The sequence below is a fragment of the Sus scrofa genome, chromosome X (assembly GCF_054392235.1).
Source record: "Sus scrofa isolate SSC_HxYL_T2T_F1_AM1 chromosome X, Sscrofa_HxYL_maternal_Yorkshire_Landrace_v2.0, whole genome shotgun sequence".
In the NCBI taxonomy this organism is placed as follows: Eukaryota; Metazoa; Chordata; class Mammalia; order Artiodactyla; family Suidae; genus Sus; species Sus scrofa.
The window spans coordinates 7686581-7706975 of record NC_139401.1 but is presented as its reverse complement, the minus strand read 5'-3'; the positions used below and the strand labels follow the sequence as shown (position 1 = coordinate 7706975).

The 20395-nt window shown below is 44.0% G+C and overlaps 1 long non-coding RNA gene across 2 annotated transcripts in view; it reads right to left on the bottom strand.

The window, feature by feature from the left end:
* The window catches only part of LOC102166006 (uncharacterized), a 316146-nt gene that overhangs the window by 178214 nt on the left and 117537 nt on the right, over positions 1 to 20395 (bottom strand). For both annotated transcript variants that reach the window (XR_002340685.2, XR_014835081.1), the window contains one exon: positions 12491 to 12585. This is a non-coding gene — a long non-coding RNA (uncharacterized LOC102166006). The remainder of the gene's footprint in view (positions 1 to 12490; positions 12586 to 20395) is intronic.

Sequence of the window (20395 nt, the reverse complement as noted above, 5' to 3'; positions counted from 1 at the left end):
TTTATCCCAGAGACCACCTGACAGGGTCTGGGTGAGGATTCCACGACGGGAACTAGTCCCTCACTCTATCTCAGAATCTGGCAGAGGGCAAGATATTCCAATGTAGGGTTGTTAGAGAGAAATGCTTCGATAACGCGTAGTGGAAACCCTGTGTAAACGGTATTATGGGTGCTAGGGTTGTCATCACTCAGGCACACAGACAGATGCTCTGCTCACTCTGCAACGTACCCCGCAGTCTGCAGTTTAACAGGAGAGTTAAGATACATCAGACACTGTCAGGTGCATTTACAGTCTCCTGTCTAGGTTTCTCTGGACAGTGGAAGCTATGTGGACAACGGCTTGCCAAATATCTATTTTAAGGGCAAGGGAAACTGAGCAAAATAAATAGATACCTTTATTATGTGACCCTGATTTTTTTTTTTTTTTGATACACAAATGGATGGCACGTGACTCCCCATCTAGGATCAAGGTGGCAGTCACAGAGGTCAATGACAAAGCTCTTTTGATTGATCAGCAATATCACCCTTCTAACGGATCGAAAGGCATACTTTCAGTGTGCTAATGGTGACCCCCTCTCTAATTCCGTCTATGGCGATAAGCTATGCCAGACTACACCATCCTAGACCATCCCTTCAGTGCCTCAAAAAAAATTTAAAAATGCAACATGTTTATCACAAAAATATGTAGCAAGCAAACCCACATTTTTGAACATGTCCCTAAGAAAGATCATTCATTAGAAGGAAGCAATGTAATAGAACAATAAGTAATGGTTAAATGAAGATATTCAAGGAAGCGCTATGGTAAAAAAATGAGATCAAGACAAATGATTGACATGCAGTGATGTTTAATGAAATACACATGTCAGATTACTTTTCCTCTATTTTTAGGGCCACACCCGCAGCATTCGACCCCAGTCTAGCAGTCAAATCAGAGCTGTAGTTGCCGGCCTGCACCGCAGGCACAGCAACACAGGTTCTGAGCCTTGTCTGCGACCTACACCACAGCCCTCGGCAACAAGGGATCCTCAACTCACTGAGCAAGGCCAGGAATCAAATCCGCATCCTCATGGATACTAGTCAGGTTCATTATCACTGAGCCACAGTGGGAACTCCCTCAGATCACTTTAAGCTCCCAATAATGTCAGATCCCATGTATAAAAGAGGGAAAGGGGTAATAGAGTGTGATAGACTTGAATTAACCTGAAAGACCATTTAAATCAGCACAAAAGCTTTGATTGGAACGTTTAAGCCCTTATCATTGCTTTTATGATAAGGAATTCCCAAGCCAGTTGCCAATGCTTTTAGAACCCTCGAAACAAATCTTACTACTCAAGAAGGGGTGTAAATTTCAACTTTAGGAGAGGATTTGAATGAATAAAAACTAATACGCTATGAGGAAAATAATTATGGTAGAATGGTTTTATGTGCAGTAAAAATTCCATGTTGTTTTCAAAAAGTTATCTACACTAAAACCTAAAGCAAATGGTACTTTTCATTGCTTTACGTATTCGGGGTGCTTTTTATCATAATCTTGCACATAACCCCATATGTTAATCATATATTAGTCTTTCTGCACATAACTCTCTATATTAATCATGTTTACATATCGGCTAGACATCCATTGGTGTAGACAAACCCTAACAGACTTTTGGTCCATGCAGCACTTTTAAGCTGTGCCAGGGGACCCTCAGTTCACAACCTCTGACAAAGAAGCTGCAAGGTACAATTATTGAAACAAATTATTATTCACTAGAGATACAAGTCAGTGCATGTGCTCTCACAGACCCTCTCAGCCTTCCCCACCCCCTCTAACTTTCTGCCCACGTGGCAGACACGTTTGATACACCGCCTGAGGCTGACAAGTCCCACGCCCAAACTCAGGGACCTCCCAGCATTTCTGGACTTGGCTGAAGCATCAGGCCCCAGCAGCTGCTAAAGAGGCCAGGAGCAACATAGAGTTGCAGATGCCAAAGGCCTACAGGGCACCTTGGACCAGTGGGAGACAGGAGATGGGAGACAGGATGGGGAGATGACATCTGGCCCGCAAAGTCCTTTTCCCTCCAGTTTCCAAGTCCACAGCTGCGACGCTGTCTCCACTGAGCCATCCGGGGTGTCTTGGTGAGCATCCTGCAGCCATGCCTCTGGGATGCGGAGAGAATGACCAAGCCCAACTGCATATGCTTCTGGTTCCCAGCTGCCTCTGCTCCCTGCAGCTCCTTGTGCAGGAGCCAGGATGGCCGTTTCCATTAAAGCAGCAGCCAGCACTTGGCCTAAGGTTTCTTTTGCGAGAAGGAGGGCTATGACACTTGTCTGTTTGTTTTTGTCAGGTACACAGCATGGATAAAAAGATGGGAGGCTCTACTTTGAAATAACAGGATTATGCCTGCAGCATTTGGCCTCAAACTCAGGGACTGAGGCGCTTTTACAGAGATGCAGTCTGTACCTGCAAATACCTAATGTTTGTTTACCTGAACAATATCCACAAAGGCTAGGTTTTCTCGGTTTTTATTTCGCGCTTCTGTAAAAACCCAGTGGCGTACATTTAGCAGGCCATAAAGTCAGAACTTCTTACTCTTTAGGTTGTGTTGGTGTCTCCACTGAAGACTGATGAGGAAAAGCTACCACACACCCCCAAAAAAATGTCCTGCGTACTACTCAAGAAATGAAACCGAGCTGCCACAAACACAGGTCAGCTGAGATTGGTAGGGGACCCTCAAACGTTGTTCTAAAATAGAGGAAGTGCGTGGAGCTCCCGTCTTATTACTTACAATTTTTTACTGTGATCCCTTGCATTGAAAAACATTTGGGGAAATTGTTTTGCTTGAAGGTATCCAAAAAAACAGTAAGCTATGTGAAAGGTATATGTGAGCCTGATTTATCTATGCTGAAAAAAGAGTCTAAAGCAGAAACTCTCAAAAGGCATATTTTGGGGGTACTTCTCATAAAACTGCAACAGGTCTGCCTGACTGGTAGCATTGAAAGAGGTGAGTAATAAAGCCCTCCGATTTGACTGTTAAGATATGAAAAAAATCAAGCCAGGGCTCTAGAACAAGAAGAAAGTGTCTAGGAGTTCCTGTCGTGGCGCAGTGGTTAACGAATCTGACTAGGAACCATGAGGTTGCAGGTTCGGTCCCTGCCCTTGCTCAGTGGGTTAACCATCCGGCGTTGCCGTGAGCTGTGGTGTAGGTTGCAGACGCGGCTCGGATCCCAAGTTGCTGTGGCTCTGGCGTAGGCCGGTGGCTACAGCTCCGATTCAACCCCTAGCCTGGGAACCTCCATATGCCGAGGGAGCGGCCCAAGAAATAGCAACAACAACAAAAGACAAAAAGACAAAAAAAAAAAAAAGAAGAAAGTGTCTAAAACTGCCCTCCCGTCTATAATTCAATGCCTACAAGAGCTGACTGTCTTATTTATTTATTATGTTAACCATTTAATGGTAATTAAATCATAAAGGCACTGTAATTAAAGCAATGGAGGTGTTTTAAACAACAAAGGTATCTGTGGAATCTGTGAAACAGAAAAAAAAAACCCAAAACAACCCTTAAAGGTAGTGTTTCCAATGTCTGCCCTTAGTTATAGAAGCCTTGTGTCAGAGTGCTGAGATCTGACCTTGATCTAAGGTTAAATACTGCAGAATAATGCAGCAGAGTCTCTCAGCGGCCCAATACACTCACGTCCTGACCACTCAAGGGGGGTTCCAGCCACTTTGCAACTGGGTTTCTCCAGCCACTGGATTCTGCTGTCTCTCCACCTGGCAGGTGCCACGGCCCCTGGAGTTTCACTCCAGGGAGGAGCTGTTCACTGTGGAGAGACAGGGCTTGGTGGAAACAGATCACAGCTCGCCTGAGCTCGCCTAGGACAGTTCTAACGTCAGTTCCCAGCATGTTCCTGGAAGCATAACGCTCCAGTCATCCAGAGGGAGACACTGGCTGGATAACACTGGCTTCACTGCTGGTCCAAGGAAACCAACAGGGTGGACGCCAACTACAACTCCATGAACGATGGGAAAAGCAGACGGTCTGAACCCAGACGCACGTGACGTGTACAATTCAGGCCAGATTTTTGAAGACTTCATGTAATGGGAGTAATGTAACATACCTCCTGAATAATTTCACATTACTTGCTTTTTTTATTTTTATTTTTATTTATTTATTTATTTATTTTTCTTTTTTGGCCATTTCCTTGGCATGTGGAAGCTCCTGGGTATGGGATTGAAGCCATCCCATAACAGCGACCTGAGCAGATCCTTAACCTGCTGGGCCAACAGAACTCCTGAAATGCTATCTAAGACACATTAGGGTAAAAAAAAAAAAAAGTCTATTATTAAACTTAACCTTGCTCTGCTTTTTTCCACTTAAAAAAGGGACTAGGAGTTCCCACTGTGGTGTAGCGGGTTAAGGATCTGGCAATGCCACAGCAGTGGTGTAGGTCACAGGTGCAGCTTGTATTTGATTCCTAGCCTGGCAAATTCCTAGTGCCATGGGTGAGGCCCAAAAAGAAAAGAAATATTTAGGGTTAGGGTTAGCTATTAGAAAACTTAAAATGATAGATTTTGCTGTTACTATCTTTCTAAGGACTATACTGCTTGCCTAGTTCTCTGTCCTTCCCTGTCTCATCTCCTTCCAAATGAGCCACTGACTGCTGAATCCTCACGATTATGCTGCTTTATGGAGAAATTCAACTGAAAGCAAATAATAAACAGCAGCATCCTCTCGCTACTGGGGTTAACAATTTGTCTTTTCACTTTCGAGTCATGCTTGGAAGGTACAACTCTATGGTCCTTCTCAAAATTATTTGGATATCTACATTCATGTGTCTTCTTAAAAGTCAGACAAAAAAGTTTCAATTGGCGTATTTTTTGTACTTTCAATAAAATTGCAAAAAATTGCATTGTTGAAAGACAGGTGAGAGCTACAGAGCACAGAATTATGAATTTTAAGGGAGAAATCCGCAACCTACTCCTCCAAAAATAACTGAGGACTTGAGAAGTACCCTGGAGACATCAATTAGATGCCCAGAGAAGTTGTTTCACTTTCATGGTCATAAAACAATGAATGTGATTCGCTGTTCCCAGATTTGTTGACTTCGCGGTCATAAAACAATGAACGTGATTCGCTGTTCCCAGATGTGTGTGTCATCTTCACAGCAGTGACACACAGTTGCTTCACCGGCCATCTGTAGCATTGTTTTGTACCAGGGGCACCTCCATGGCCTTTAGACCTCAGACACAGTACCTAACTAGAATATGCCTTTCTTCTTAACCCTTTATCAAATACATGATTTACAAATATTTTCTCCAATTCTATAGGTTGCCTTTTCACTCTGTGGATTGTTTCCTGTGATGTGCAGATTTGAGGTTTGATGTAGTCCCATTTGTCTCATTTTGCCTTTTTTTTTTTTTTTTTTTTTTGCCACAACTGCCCCATCTGGAAGTTCCTGGGCTAGGGATCGAATCAGAGCCGCCACAGCCACAGCAACTCGGTATCCAAGTTGTGGATGCGACCTATACCACAGCTCACAGCAACACTGGATCCTTAGCCCACTGATCACAGCCGGGGATTGAACCCTCATCCTCACGGACACTACATTAGTTCTTAACCAGCCAAGCCTCCACAGGAACTCTATGTTTGTGCTTTTAAACTAAATCTTTGCATTATCACACCTGTCCCTGTGGTCCCTGAAGAGACACTATTTTCTGCAGTGCACAGCCTTACAAAGACATCTGGACGATTGATTCATTATTTAAAAAAAAAAAAAATCAGAACAACAGGCTGAATGAGATTAGCACAAGCCCAAAGTGCTGGATGGCTCAGGCTTCAGAGCCCTTCACTGGATGTTAGAATAAGGATCCAGCCTTAGGAGAAGGACTCCTGCTTGACTGCCTGGATGATTCCCGCCAGCTGGCAATGATGGACTTTTACTCACATCCCCGGATCAGAAACACAAAATACATTCCAAGAGCACCACGGGGAAACAGGAAGGCAAAAACACTCCAGAATCTTTGGCAGTCTCGTCTATTCTCCAAGTCACTTGTTAAAATGAGCCAATTTTCTTCTAGTGCTAGCTACTCACAGCTTGGCTTTTTTCTCTCATAGTCGTGGGTTTTTAACCTGCGGCACGAATGGAATGAATGTCTCAACGTGTGCATAGCTCTTTGGAAAGCAGCTCCCACCCTCATGCAAATTTAAACTGGTGTCGGAACCGTGACTCTAAAATTCTGAGGCGCTAAAATATTACAAGTTTCACTAGCGGATACAATGGGCTAGGAGATTAAAACAAAGATAATATTCCCGGCGTGGGAAGAAATATTACCCTGAATAATTTAAAGAGCACTATCATCAACTCGCAGGAAATGAAATTCAGCATGGCCCATCTGGCACAGGAAAGAAGCCGCAGAGGGCTAAAGGAGGGTGGAAAGGCAGGCAAAGTCATTATCACCTGAATCCTTGACCATGGTCATCTCTCCCTTTGGGGTAGAACTTGGACATGGTAGACATTAAAAAGATTAGAAGGGGGCTAGTTAAGGTGAGCAAAGAAACCTCAAGAATTCTAGCTTGAATACTAAGTACCGTTCTTGCGCTTGTAAAAGGCAAGACCCAATCCCCACCACCTCCTCCGGTTGAATGTGAGAATGGATTCCAGCTGAAGCAGAGTAAGTGGATGTCTTAGATCAGACCATGAAAAGCTTCCAGATCTGCCTCCCAAATACCCTTCCCACTTCCACCGACTTGAAGCCACAGCACCAACAACTTGGAAATTCCATGTGGACGACCACGCTTCCTGGGTCTCGGGGACACCGGCTGTACCCGCTTGGGAAACACCAGCTGTGGTCTTTGCAAGTGTTAGAAATGAACTTCCATCACTGGTCATAGTCATTATACATGTAGATGTGTGTTAGCAGTTACAACTCCCTAATGGATACAGTATCTGAGTTACCTCTGGAAAACACCAATTGGGGTCCTTGCAAGAATTAGAAAGGAACTTTCATCACATGTCAGAGTCATAATACATGTAGATGTGTGTTAGCAGCTAGAACTCCCTAGTGGATACAGTATCTGAGTAACCTCTGGGAAACACCAGTTGTGGTCTTTGCAAGAGTTAGAAAGGAACTTGCATCACATGTCAGAGTCATAATACATGCAGATGTGTGTCAGTAGCTAGAAATCCCTAGCGGATACAGTAGCTGAGTTACCTCAGAAGGGACAAGCCATGAGTCTAAGATTCTGTTGACTCATGAGAACATAATCCTACTACAATAAAGAAAGTAAAGAAAATAAAAGTAGTTCCTATGCCAGAATCAGCATCATCATAACCAGAATTTCTCATGAATGGAAAATTAGATCATTCTCACCTGCATGTGCATCTGAGCTTGAAATATTATTTCATTGATTCTAGGTACAATGTATGAAATTAGCACAACTTACAATTGATGGGCAGAATCATAACGACAATATTGTTTTGGTGGCTGAATCAAGAGCATGTAGAAATTCCCAGACAAAGGATCAAACCAGTGCCACAGCAGCTGCCTCTTAGTGGTGTTTTAAAATAAACCTACAACTTTCAATCTACAGTCTTGGATTTGATGAAGCTGCACGCTGTCCACTGGATGCCAACACTGTAAGTGCCAGAGTTTCTGTTCCTCCAAGATGAAGCCACCCTTCTCTGTCACTCACAAGCTACAGGACCCCAGAAAGCAAGGATGGTATATGGTCAAAGGGATGAAATCTGGCTTGATGTGGTCCCAGCTTACAGCTTCAAGGTGGAAAACAGTCAACACAACATAAGACAATAGGACCTTCTGCTTCCCCTCAGCGAAGTGTACTACCTGAGATGCAAAATTTTAATATAGGGGTGTATAGAGAAGGTTTGATTTTGTCCTACTAGCACTAAGAGTGTGGACATAGGAGAAATCCCAGCCATCTGCTAAAGCTCCAGTCACATAGCTTAATTTAGACAATGACGAATTTCTATAAATCCTGCTAGGTGTGGTTTATTTTGTCCCATTGATCATAGCATTCCATTAAATCCACAACAGTTCAACAGATGGTTGATATCGGCTATAAACATAACTGCCAAGACGTAAGATAAATATGTAGAAATTCATTATCTACTTGCCCAGGAAAGATAATCAGGATAATTTTATTTTATTTTAGCTTTTTGGCTATGCCCATACCATGCAGAAGTTCCAGGGCCAGGAATCAAACCCTCGCCCCAGCGATAACAAAGAAGGATCCTTCACCTGTTGAGCCACCAGGGAACTCCCAGGATGATATTTTTTTACACGAACATGAAATCTTTTCCTCCTTCTGCTCCTTCTGAGAACCCCTTTAAGAAACTCCCATCTGGAGAAGGAGCAGAGAACAATGCCTTACCCAGGCCTGTTCCACTTCTTGCGGACAATTCAACCTAACAGGCAATGCTGACTGAAAACAGACCTCACTGGACTGTGGCTCCAGGCCAAATTTGGCCCATTGCTTGTTTTTATCCACAGCATGAGCTGAGAATGGTCTTGTTTGTTGTGGGTTTATTGTAGTTTCAAATGTTTGGGGAAAATCAAAAAGATGAATAGTTTGTGACATGTGAAAAGTCCGTACAATCCAAATTTAAGTGTCCCTAAATAAAACTGGACTGAAATACAGCCATATTTGTTTCTGTATTGTCTCTGGCTCCTTATGGACCGTCAAGGGTAAAATGTTTACTCTCTGGTGCTTTGCATAAAAAGACGTAAGCTTTGGAGTTCCTGCTGTAATGCAGCAGATGAAAGATCCAGCATTATCTCTGAGGGAGCATGGGGTTGATCCCTAGCCAGGCGCAGTGGGTTGTGGATCTGGCATTGCCACAGCAGTGGTGTAGGTCACAGCTGCAGCTCGGATTCAATCCCTGGCCATGGATCCATATGCCATCGGTGTGGCCAAAAAAAAGAACAAAAGAAAAAAAGACCTAAGCCATGCTACTCCAAAAAACTAAAGCAACATTACTGGGGAGGTTGTGTGAAATACAGAAGCTCAGCTGGAAACCAGAACAACTGATGCAGAATCTGTGCTTTAGGAGATCCGCAGGTGACTCACATAAACATTAAAATTTGACAGGTCTACTCTAAAGAAAACAGATACTCTACATGCATCAAGAAAGGGATGCCAATTTGAGGAAATGCAAATAAACTGATTCGTAACACATAGGAGTCACAGGTATTTCAGTTAAATATAAACACAAAATACAGATTTTAGTTTCCATTGTGCAAAAATCTGCGGAAGACGTAGATTTAACCTTAAACAACTACAAGAATGCAAAGAGAAGGAGTTCTCATCATGGCTCAGTGGAAACGAAACTGACTAGCATCCATGAGGATGCAGGTTCGATCCCTGGCCCCGCTCAGCGGGTGAAGGAGCCGCCACTGCCATGAGGTGTGGTGTAGTTCGAAGACAAGGCACAGATCTGGCATTGCTGTGGTTGTGGTGTGTAGGCCAACGGCTACATCTCTGATTTGACCCCTAGCCTAGGAACCTTCATGTGCCATGGGCGTGGCCCCAAAATGACAAAAAGAAAAAAAGGAAGGAGAAAATAAATATTAGTCTGGTTAGTCTTCTCAACTGGATGCTTGCTTGATCAGATTTGGTTCTTTTTTTAATTGATCCAAACTGTTCCTTGTAGTAAAGATATGAATAACTAACCAACAAATCCATACAAATACCATCATCTGTGCAAGAGATGAATTTACGAGGGAACGTACATTCTTAGGTTTTCAGCCCCAACAAAAAGCACTTCCATGGGCCATGAATTATAACGCATTAGGAGTTCCCACTGTGGCTCAGCGGTAACGAACCTGACTAGTATCCATGAGGACACGGGTTCAATCCCTGGCCTTGCTCAGTGGGTTAAGGATCTGGCATTGCTGTGAGCTGCAGTGTAGGTCTCAAGAGGCAGCCCAGATCCTGTGTTGCTATGGTTGAGGTGTAGACCAGCAGCAGTAGCTCCCATTCGACCCCTAGCCTGGGAACTTCCATACGCCATGGGTACAGCCCTAAAAAGAAAAAAAAGTAATAACTCACTAGTCCGTATCCATTTGTTGGAATAAAGCGTCTATCGTGCTTGTCTCTCTGACACTGTCAGCTGGTTATTTCAGTACCTTGGGACAAGGATTTCTTAGAGATGACCTGAGGACTCTACATTCCTGAGGACAGCAGTTTAAGCATTCTGTTTTTCTTAGATTCCAACCCCTGTGCCTCCTGAGGTATTAATCACAGAGGAATTGCTGATAAGATGAGGACTGAAGCGGTTCCTGCTGTAATTATGAACACAGTCCCTACAGAAAGCTGGTATTTAGCCCAGGCTGTAAGGCATGACCTCTAAGAATGATCACTTAACTAGGCTTCGTTCTCACCCGCTGTGATGCTTTCTGTTGGTCCTGTTCTAAACGAGGGGGGCAACTCCAAAAGGTCTAACCTGAAAAATATTTGGGAGGAGAAATGTTTGTAAAAGATAACGGTACCAGTGAAAGCTCCTGAGATGAGGACGTCACAGGCACCCACCACGTGCATTCACTTCCGCGTCATTAAACGGATGTGCACAGAAATCAGGTGCCACAGGCTACTGCCAAACGTAATCAAGCATCCATACCTTCTCTGTAATTCTTGACGTTGTGGTGATGTACGCTCACAAGGGGGTTTTTCCAATTCCGTTTTCACCAGGGGTGATGGCCCCATCCGTTCTCGTCTACACCACCACAGCCTCATTTACAAATAGTCACCGTGCATGTGCCCTGTCATCACTCCTGTCCCTCCTGTGACCACGAGGTCCATTATCCAGCTTCTGACTTAATGCTCAGCCCCACCTCATCCTACTGAGGCAGAACATCCAAGAACATCAAGGGAATCCATCACCGTATCTATTTCCCCAGAGAAAACGCAACGCCACAGGCTGCTCCTGTTTTGAGTCACTTGTTGGAAGAATCCGTATCACTACGTGTCCTTATTTCCATGTGAAGACTTTCCACTTACTCATGCAATTCCTAACACACAAGTCATAGCATCACAGCAAGGCACCTCAATGGCCCCTCCCTCGATGACCAAAAAAAGCACAAATGGATCTGAAATCATTCACATCCCCTTAAGGAACCATGATGTTTTAGGAACAGTGATGAGAAGCATCAATTTTCATTTAGGTATTGGTTCCAGGGACAGAAACCAACACTTGCTGATATAAAGGGATGAAGGAGAAAAAACATGTTTCTTTAATACATAAGATTAGTAAATAAATAAAAATAAGGAGAGGATTAGAGCCAACACCCGACAAGGAAGGTCACTTGAAAACAGAGGCAGCAGGTTTGTTTCTTAGCCCGTTTGCCCCACAAAAAGAAGCCAGGATGCTATCATTGAGAGAGCAGTGGGTGAATGGACGTCAGGATAGAAGACACGTCTTCATACATACATTTTCGAAACTGTCTTCCCGCCTAAGGTGTTGTCGAAATTCCACGTATGGTAAGCATGTGCTGAACCATGCCCTAAAAGGAGACACCTTTACCTTGCTACCTGGGGAACAATCTAGGATACCTTGGGGGTGGCCTAGTCCCTCTGGCTTTACTTAGATCCACAGTCACGTTCAGCAACACAGAGATTCAGTGAGACACAGACCAGTGCAGCCAACACATGCTACCACTTTAGGACAAGTAAAGAGCATCTTTAGTTGAGACATGGCGACTGTGTAAGAGGGAGCAAGACAGGAAGTAGGAACGGAACCCACAGGCCCCGAGTGCCAGCTTTCATCTGCACCTGTTACCGCGTGTTCAAGTCTGTCTTGACCGGAGGCTGTGCGTCTGCTCATGAGGGCTCTTTAATTAATGGGTTGAGGCCCCTGAAAGCTGAGCCCTGCAAGGCTGCCCAGCCAGGGGGAGTGTGAATTCATGCCTCCTGGCTAGCGAGCGCCACCTGCAGAGGCGGTAGCCCCAGGGTCCCCTGGGGTCTTCCCTGTCCCCTTGTAGAAGAATGCCATGTCTCCATCAATGACCAACTCAGCAGTTCTTTTCAACATGCCAAGCACCTAAAAGAGAGACATGGCAGACCCCACCACAGGCAAACACAGGGGCTCTGTTTCCACAAGATTGCTGGTGGGGCCTGGTGGGGATGGGCTTTATCTCTGGGCCGTTCACTGTCTGCAGGAGTCAAGCTCAGAGCCAGCTGCAGGAAAAAGATACATTTTCTCAGCACACTGTAGGTTCTCACTGCACAGAGAGAAAAGCAGTGAGAAAGAGAGACAGGCAGAGAAAGAAGAACGTACATGGGGTCGATTTTTTAAGGCAGGGGAAATACCTGGTTAGACCTATCTTGAGTATTTGCAAGATGTTCAATGCATTTTTATCCAAAAATGTCGCAATTCCTTTGTACCTGAATTTTCAGGTCTATTTCCCTGCATTTCACTGTTTATCAAATATTGGGTGTACCATAGGGTAGACATTGTTGTTGTACAAAAATTTTTTCTCCAAGACCCTTTCTCACCTGTTTTAGGAAGATTCTCCTTGCTGATGGCAGCTTTTCACGTTGACACTCTGAAGCAGACGCATTGTTCCCTATTGGGAATTTCCTAGAGTCCTCTGTGGAAGGAAGAAACAATGTATCCTTATTTTATTATTTAACCATTAACAAATTTAAGCCTAGTTAATTTACAATGTTGTGCTAGTTTCAGGTGTACAGCAAAAAGATTCAGTCTATATATATACATATATGCATGTATGTGTACATATATACATTAACATATAGAGTATGTATATATTCCTTTACAGATTCATTGCTATTATAGGTTATTACAAGCCTTGTGTATAGGTGCCTGTGCTGTACAGAAGGACCTTGTTGTATATCTCTGTTATATACAGACGTGTGCATCTGTTAATCCCAACCTCCTCATCGATCCTCCCCAACCTTCACTATGGAATTTTGTAGCCATAAGATTGCTTTCTATGTCTGTAAGTCGCTTTCGGTTTTGTATCATTTTTTTAATATTCCACATATAAGTAATGTCATATGGTATTTGTCTTTCTCTGACCTGCTTCACTTAACAGGATAATTGCTAGGTCCATCCATGTTGCTGTAAATGACATAATTTCATTCTTTTTTGTGGCTAATATTCCATTATATATATACCAATCACATCTTCTGTAGCTATTCCTCTGTTGATGGATACATGTGGCTTCCATGTCTTGGCTATTGTGAATAGTGCTGCTGTGAACATAGGGGTGCATGTATCTTTTTGAATTGTCCTTTTGTCTGGATATATGCCCAGGAGTGGAATTGCAGGATCAGATGAGTTTTGTCTGAATATATGCCAGGAGTGGGATTGTGGGATCATATGTCAACTCTATTTTTAGTTTTCTGAGGAACCTCCATACTGTTTTCCATAGTGGCTGCACCAATGTGCATTCTTCCCCCAACAGTGTAGGAGGGGTCCCTTTGCCCTAGGGCCCCTCCAGCATTTATAAATTAATGTATCTTTAGATGGTAAGCACACTTACAGGATTCAGGAAATAATTAATGGTAACAAAGGAACTGTACTACAAAAAGCAAAAATATCTGTGCTAAGTTTGCTGTGATTACCTTGGCTAAGCTCTATGACTAAGAAAGGAAAAAGGAGTTAAACTAATGAAAAAATTATGATAAAGGAAAGTATAAACCTATGGATTTATGTGATAACTGCCAACAGTGACATAAAAAGAGTTTGACAAGACAAAACCAATTATCTATTTATTACTAGAGATGTGCTGAGCAGGAGAAAGAAGAATTTTGTGCTTGGCAAGGCTCATAAACCCAGCAGAGATTCCTGATTCATGGGCGCAAGGTGGGAGTTGGGGGATGTAACCTACAAAAAACGGTCTTGGGATACTCAGCATTCTCCATGTTTGATTTATCCTAACAACATTCGTTATTTTATAGCACTGCTGGCAGTTCACTGATTTACTGGTAAACAGATTCATCCATTGGGGGACAGTCTTCTGCTTGGACATAAACAACCAAAATATCCTAAAATTAATAAAAAAAATCAATGGCAAGGGAAATTTAGGCACAAAATTGAGGGAATAAATCAAGACACGCTCTCCTTTTGACACGTGTTTTTAAGACCCAGACTGGGTTTTATGACCCAGAACTGTGACCATTTGCTGTCAACAAAACAATTCTCCGGTTGATATTTGCCCACTGCACCAGAGATGAAGATGAGCACAAACAGGTGCTAAGCCCACGTAAGAGCCTAAAGGTGACAAGCCCTCATCTGAAACATTAACTCATTGTTGGCTTCACTTTCCCTTGCAGGATACACCGTAGCAGACTGCACCTGCATCAGCAAATGCCCTAACATTCACCCCCCAGCTTTTACCCCTAATCCCCTAGCAGACCAGAACTTACTAGAGAGACAACTCAGAGCATCTGCTTCGAGATGGGGACAATTATTATTTGTGGGAGTTTCCGATTCATTCCTGGTTCCTTTTCCTGGGTAATACATATGATCCTAATTCACAGTTCTGAGTACACCTAGAGATCATTCACCTGTGTCTCTATCTCCACTAGCAAACCATGTCCTTTCTACAGAGAGATGTCCCTAGATGGCCGTAATTCAGGATTTCTCAGTTTGCTCTGGTTAATATTTGGGGCAGGATTGTGTTCTGATGTAGGGAAACACCCTATGCAAAGTAGGATGTCTAGCAGCTTCCCTGGCCTCTACCTGACAGGTGCCAGGCACATCCCTCCCACCCAGGCGTGGCAGCCAACGAGGGCTGCAGATATTACCCTGCGTCCCCTGGGAGAAAAGCCCTCTGTTGACAACTCCTGCCATAACTGAAGTAAAATCACACGTGGAGAAACGCCCCTGCTAGAACTTGGCAAAGAGTCAGCGAGGGAGGGAGACAGACAGACACAGAGAGACTTTCCTTCCCTGTAGTTCATGTCCAATATCTAACATACTTACTGCTACAGTGGATTTTTTTTTTTTTTTGTCTTTTTGCTATTTCTAGGTCCACTCCCACAGCATATGGAGGTTCCCAGGCCAGGGGTCGAATCGGAGCTGTAGCCACCAGCCTATGCCAGAGCCACGGCAACGTGGGATCTGCAACCTACACCACAGCTCACGGCAACGCCGGATCCTTAACCCACAGAGCAAGGCCAGGGATCGAACCCGCAACCTCATGGTTCCTAGTCAGATTCGTTAACCACTGCGCCACCACAGGAACTCCTACAGTGGATTGTTATTCTGGCGCTGTCACTACACACTCATCATTTCACATGCCTTTTTGTAGCCTTCTTATCACTACAGGTAGATCATGCCTCCCCTTTTTATTTTTCAAATGAAAGAGACTGAAGTTGACAGCATCGAGGCCAGTGTTTGTTCCAACACAAGGTGCACACATATCACGTAGTTACTGTTCAGATTCTGTTTCAGGGGCTCTGGGGTGGCACCTGAGTCTGCATTTCTTCTTTTATTTGGTTGTTTAAACTACTGCACCTGCAGCACATGGAAGTTCCCAGGCCAGGGTTGAACTGGAGCTGCAACTGCTTGGCCTACACCTCAGCCGGGGCAATGCCGGATCCTAGTCTCTTTGGTAACCTACGCCGCAGCTTGCAGCAATGCCGCGTCCTTAAACCACCGAGCAATGTCAGGGATCGAACCCGCCTCCTCATGAAGACCTCATCGGGGGCCACAGTGGGAACTCTGAGAGGCTGCTTTTCTCAAAAGCTCCCTCCCAGGTGATGAAGATGCTGCTGGTCCAAGCAAACTACCCTTTGTAGAGTTAGCCAACTCGCACAGCTAGAAAGTGGCAGAGTGAGAACTGGTACCCAAGCCTGCATCTCACACAGGCGGCATCCTTTCTCTCTCATCATGCCACCTCTCCGCACAGGTGTCTGCCAGGCAGCCCCCGATGCTCTTCTTTGAATGGCCTCGGGCTCTAGTATTTCCCAGCCATCTTCCTCCTACTCCCAGTACAGCAGGTTGGGACAAAGACAAAGTGAGTGCAGTCAGTCTACAAGAATCAACACTAATTGGAAAGTGAGTCCACCACTCCTTCCCTGTCCATACACTCATCTCCCACGGTCTTAGGACATCACCTTCTAAGTGACAGCGGCTTAGAGCTTCCTTCAAAGTGAAGGAAATACAATCCTATCCTCTTGAAGTTCATGTTTAATGGGGGATATCAATGCATGAACAGATAATCAAGAGATAGCAGCTTTGATGTGCCCCTGAGGCTGACAAGAGAAATTACTGGGCCACAGACAAAAACTAACAGGGTACCACCTCATCGGTGATACACCCCAAACCCACACCCAGCCCTTCTCATTCTCTGACCATTAGATTCTGGGGCCACCTTTTTGAGATGTGTGGGCTTTTCTTCAAAGGCAACTATCTGGTTCTGCTTGGCAAGCTGGAGATGATAATTCTGTTTATTCTTGAATAAGATATATCATAAAAAGGAAAGCAGGTAGAAAGTTTCATTTAGGAAAGATCATCATGAAACGATTGGCTGAAACCTTTTACACTCATCACATAATGATCTACCTACAAGCTGTCACTGCATCCTTAGCTTTTATAAACTATGGACTGAAAATATAGAAAAACAGTAGACAGTGGACTGAAAATATAAACTATGGACTGACAATATAGAATAACAGTAGACAGTGATTATAAACTATGGACTGAAAATATAGAATAACAGTAGACAGTGATTTCAACAAACTGAAGATGTTGAAAATTAACCATGGGAACTAAAGTTGATAATCTGTGAATTACTGAATCGCATCCTTTAGTAAAATAGTGGAGTAGACCTTGATGCTTTGTAATTAGAACTCAGAGCTAAGGAATTATTCCTGGTGTAAGTGCTACCTCATCCTAACTTATGTGGGAGCTCCCTTCACTCCTGTACCTTTTTTTTTTTTAAAGTTTGTCTGGAGCAGAGTTGATTCCCAAGGTTGTGATCATTGCTGCTGGACCACAAAATGATTCCATGACACATGCACACACACCTCCTATACCTTTAAGATCATTCTGGCTATTGACACACACCTATTTCTGTACCAGGAATTAGCCTGCAAGCCATGGATCACTGGAGGAATAATGTCCGCGAAATGTGGAAGCTGCACTGGTTCATATAAATTTTATTCCACAGATGAATGTTTCATATCAGAGAATCACAGCCATGGAATACAAAGTACACTGACACAGGTGCAAGCATCAGCCACACGGGAAAAGAGGCCAGTGTTCAAAATCTCCCACATTCTCATTCTGGTCCACGTAAGCAAGCCACTCCTTCATCCAGGACTCCCTGACTTTTGTGCCTTTTTCTTGGTCTTCCAAAATCTTCCCCAACAAGCCATCACTCTTTATTTGTAGAGAATATCCTAGATGCATCCTGGCATCCTTTTAAAATGAACACCATGGATGTCCTTTTCATCTGCTAGTGGTTTTGATATAATTGTATTTATTTCTTACATCACTCAGGTGATAAGTAAGCTTTTGGAAAAAAAAAAATGCCCCCAACCCCTGTTTCCTTTAGATGGCAATGTTGCTGATTACTAAATTTATTTTTCAGGCGTGTCTCTATCATGTAATAACAAAAAACAAAAAATACAAAAAACAAATCAAAACTATAAAACAAAACAATCCCTCCAAAACAAAACCCTATATTCACCCTTGGAGTATCCATATGCTCGAGTATCTCTTACCTTCCTCTAATAAAACAAAATCTTCCTTTTACCCTATTTCTCATGGGAACGAGAGATCTCTGGCTATGCTTCACATCACAGCCAAATCTCCTGAAATATTAATCTCTAATCACCTTCTCCTCTTCACAAGTCCCAGAGCTGGCTTTCATCGCCTCTGCTGCACTAAAACACCTGCTGCAATGGTTACCAATAACATTTTTTGTAACTAAATTTACCAGATGGAAAACTGGACCCAGGCTGCATGGCGCTGGGCCAGGGACGGGTACACAGATTTGTGGTGCCTGGCACTACGGCAGTAATGAAACAGAAGGAATGACGGATGCACGCAACGGCATGGACCAATCTCATATGCATGATGCTCAGGGGGAGAGTTGTCACTGAGCAGGACTAGAGAGAGCCCTCTCCCCCATATCCTCTGCTTTACCTCCTCCCTGAAGCACCTAGATCAAGAATCTGATGCACAGTTCCTGAGTTCTTTCACAGACGCTAAAACCTCCACCAAACGGAAGATGTTAACTGTTTGATGACTAAGACCTACAGGAGCCTGAGGGATGATGATGTTGACCCCTGTGACCCCACCCTGTGACCTCACCATCAGCCAATCAGAATTGTGCACGAGCTGATCCCACACCCTGCAAATCCCCTCCCTCACACGGCCCCTAAAAATGCTTTCCTGGAAGCCACTGGGGAGTTCTGGTCTTTGAGCACTCGCTGCCCTGTCTTCTTGCTTGGTGCTTACAATAAACGCTGTACTTCCTTCACTGCAATCTCATGTCAGGAGACTAGCGTTACTGCCCATGGGTGAGTGGACCCAAATTTTACTTGGCAACATGAAAATAGTATAACTGCATTTACATGACATTCTTGGAAAGACAAAACTGTATGGGCAGTGAGCAGATCCATGGCGGCCAAGGGTTAGGTTGAAGGATGCTTAAAGGAGTACTTTCTGAGAGCTGGGGGGAGCTGGAGTGGTAATGAAATTGTTCTCTATCTTGAAGCAGCAGTGTTGCACAATGGTATTTATTTATCCATCTCACAAAACCAAACACTTCAACAGGCTTTTACTGCATGCCAATGATACCATAATGAAATAAATGAAACAAACAAACAAACAAAAAACAGATGGAAACTTGGTCCTTGGTATATTTGAGACAATTGCTGCCTAGGACACTGGTTTTCCCTTCTCTCTGGTTGGTGCTGCCTCGTTTTTCTCCACAGTGGCTCCATTTTGGTCTCTCACAGACATCTCTTCCATACTCCCTCTACCATCAAGCTGTCCAACCTGTCCAAAAAGACCCAGTCCCACAGCATTCTGTGCTGGCCCTCTTCACATCCTGCTCTGCTGCTGATCACTTTCTTGAATCCACAGGTTGAGGTCTCGATCAATTTCCCCAGCCTGTCCCAGAGACTCATCTCTTTAGTGATCATCTCTAAAGTTATCTTTGGAAGTCTCCTTGATACCTTCAAATTTCACTGCCCACCCCCTGCACCCTCCCTGCACCCCCTCCCCGCACCCCGCTGTGTCCTCAGGATTGACCGAAAGCATCCCAATTTCACCCTGGACAGAGAGAAACTCAGACTCCATCCTGCAACACCTCTCTCCCTCTTGTTTTGCCCCACCTGCCACACTTTCTGACAAATGAACAGCCAGGGCTGATTCGGTTTCCTACACTTTGGAAAGCCCTTGAACGTGCTCCCCCCTTTCCATGTGCATGCTCCTGCCTTGGTCCAGCCCCCATCATTCTCAGGGACCCTGTGCTCATTTCTGGCTCTTCTCCCTGCGTGAGATTCCTGGTCTCTCCAATCAGCCTCTTATTCATTTGAATAACATGCCCAGGGTCTCTTCAGTGTCCCAGTCCTCAACACTTGATTTCAAGGACCTCCCAACCCACTCAGCAGAGGCTGAACTCCTAGCAGGTGCTTCAGCCAGAAGAAGTGCGTGAGAACAGCTCTTAAAATATGTTGAGTTTTAAAAAGAACCATTTATTGTCTTATTAAGTGCTGGAGACTGAGTCTATAAAGACGGATCATCTTCCTTGTTGTCCTCAAGGAAACAGGTAAGTAAATAAATTTAATAAAAGGGCTCCTCAGCCCCTGCCCTCACAGGCTCCCTCTGCAAACACTGGCACTTTTTAAATGAATGGGTCAGTCAAGAGAGTGTGTATCATCTGGAAGTGGTTTGCTCATCTTTAGCTTTGAATTTCCCCAAAGTAAGGCTGTAATTTTGCTCCCTTTTTCAAGTTGAAAAATCAGTGCTGAATTTAAGTCGCTCCTCTGTGTTGACTCAAGAAAACCCCACAAACCACTGTTTCTTGCGAGGAATAAATGCAGGTCCGATGTTCAAATAGCAGATATGGTCAACATGACCCAAGATGCATTTATTTATTACTGCCAGACGTTTAATGGAAAAATAAACCCATAAGCTATTTATTGAAAAGAACAAGGAGACAATTTGACACACATATGCCTTATGAAAGGATTCTTCCAGGTCCATCACCAAACATTCTTGCCTTTTTCTTTTTCTGGGGGAATCACACTTCAGTTCTACAGTACAGTCGTTATCAACTACAGTCATCATGTTACACACGGACCCTCCAGACTGTATCCATCTTAGAGCTGAAAGCGCGTACTCTTTGATCCACCCCTCTCTACTTCCCAAAACCCCTGGCCCCAGGGCCATCATCATGCTAATCTCTGTTTCTA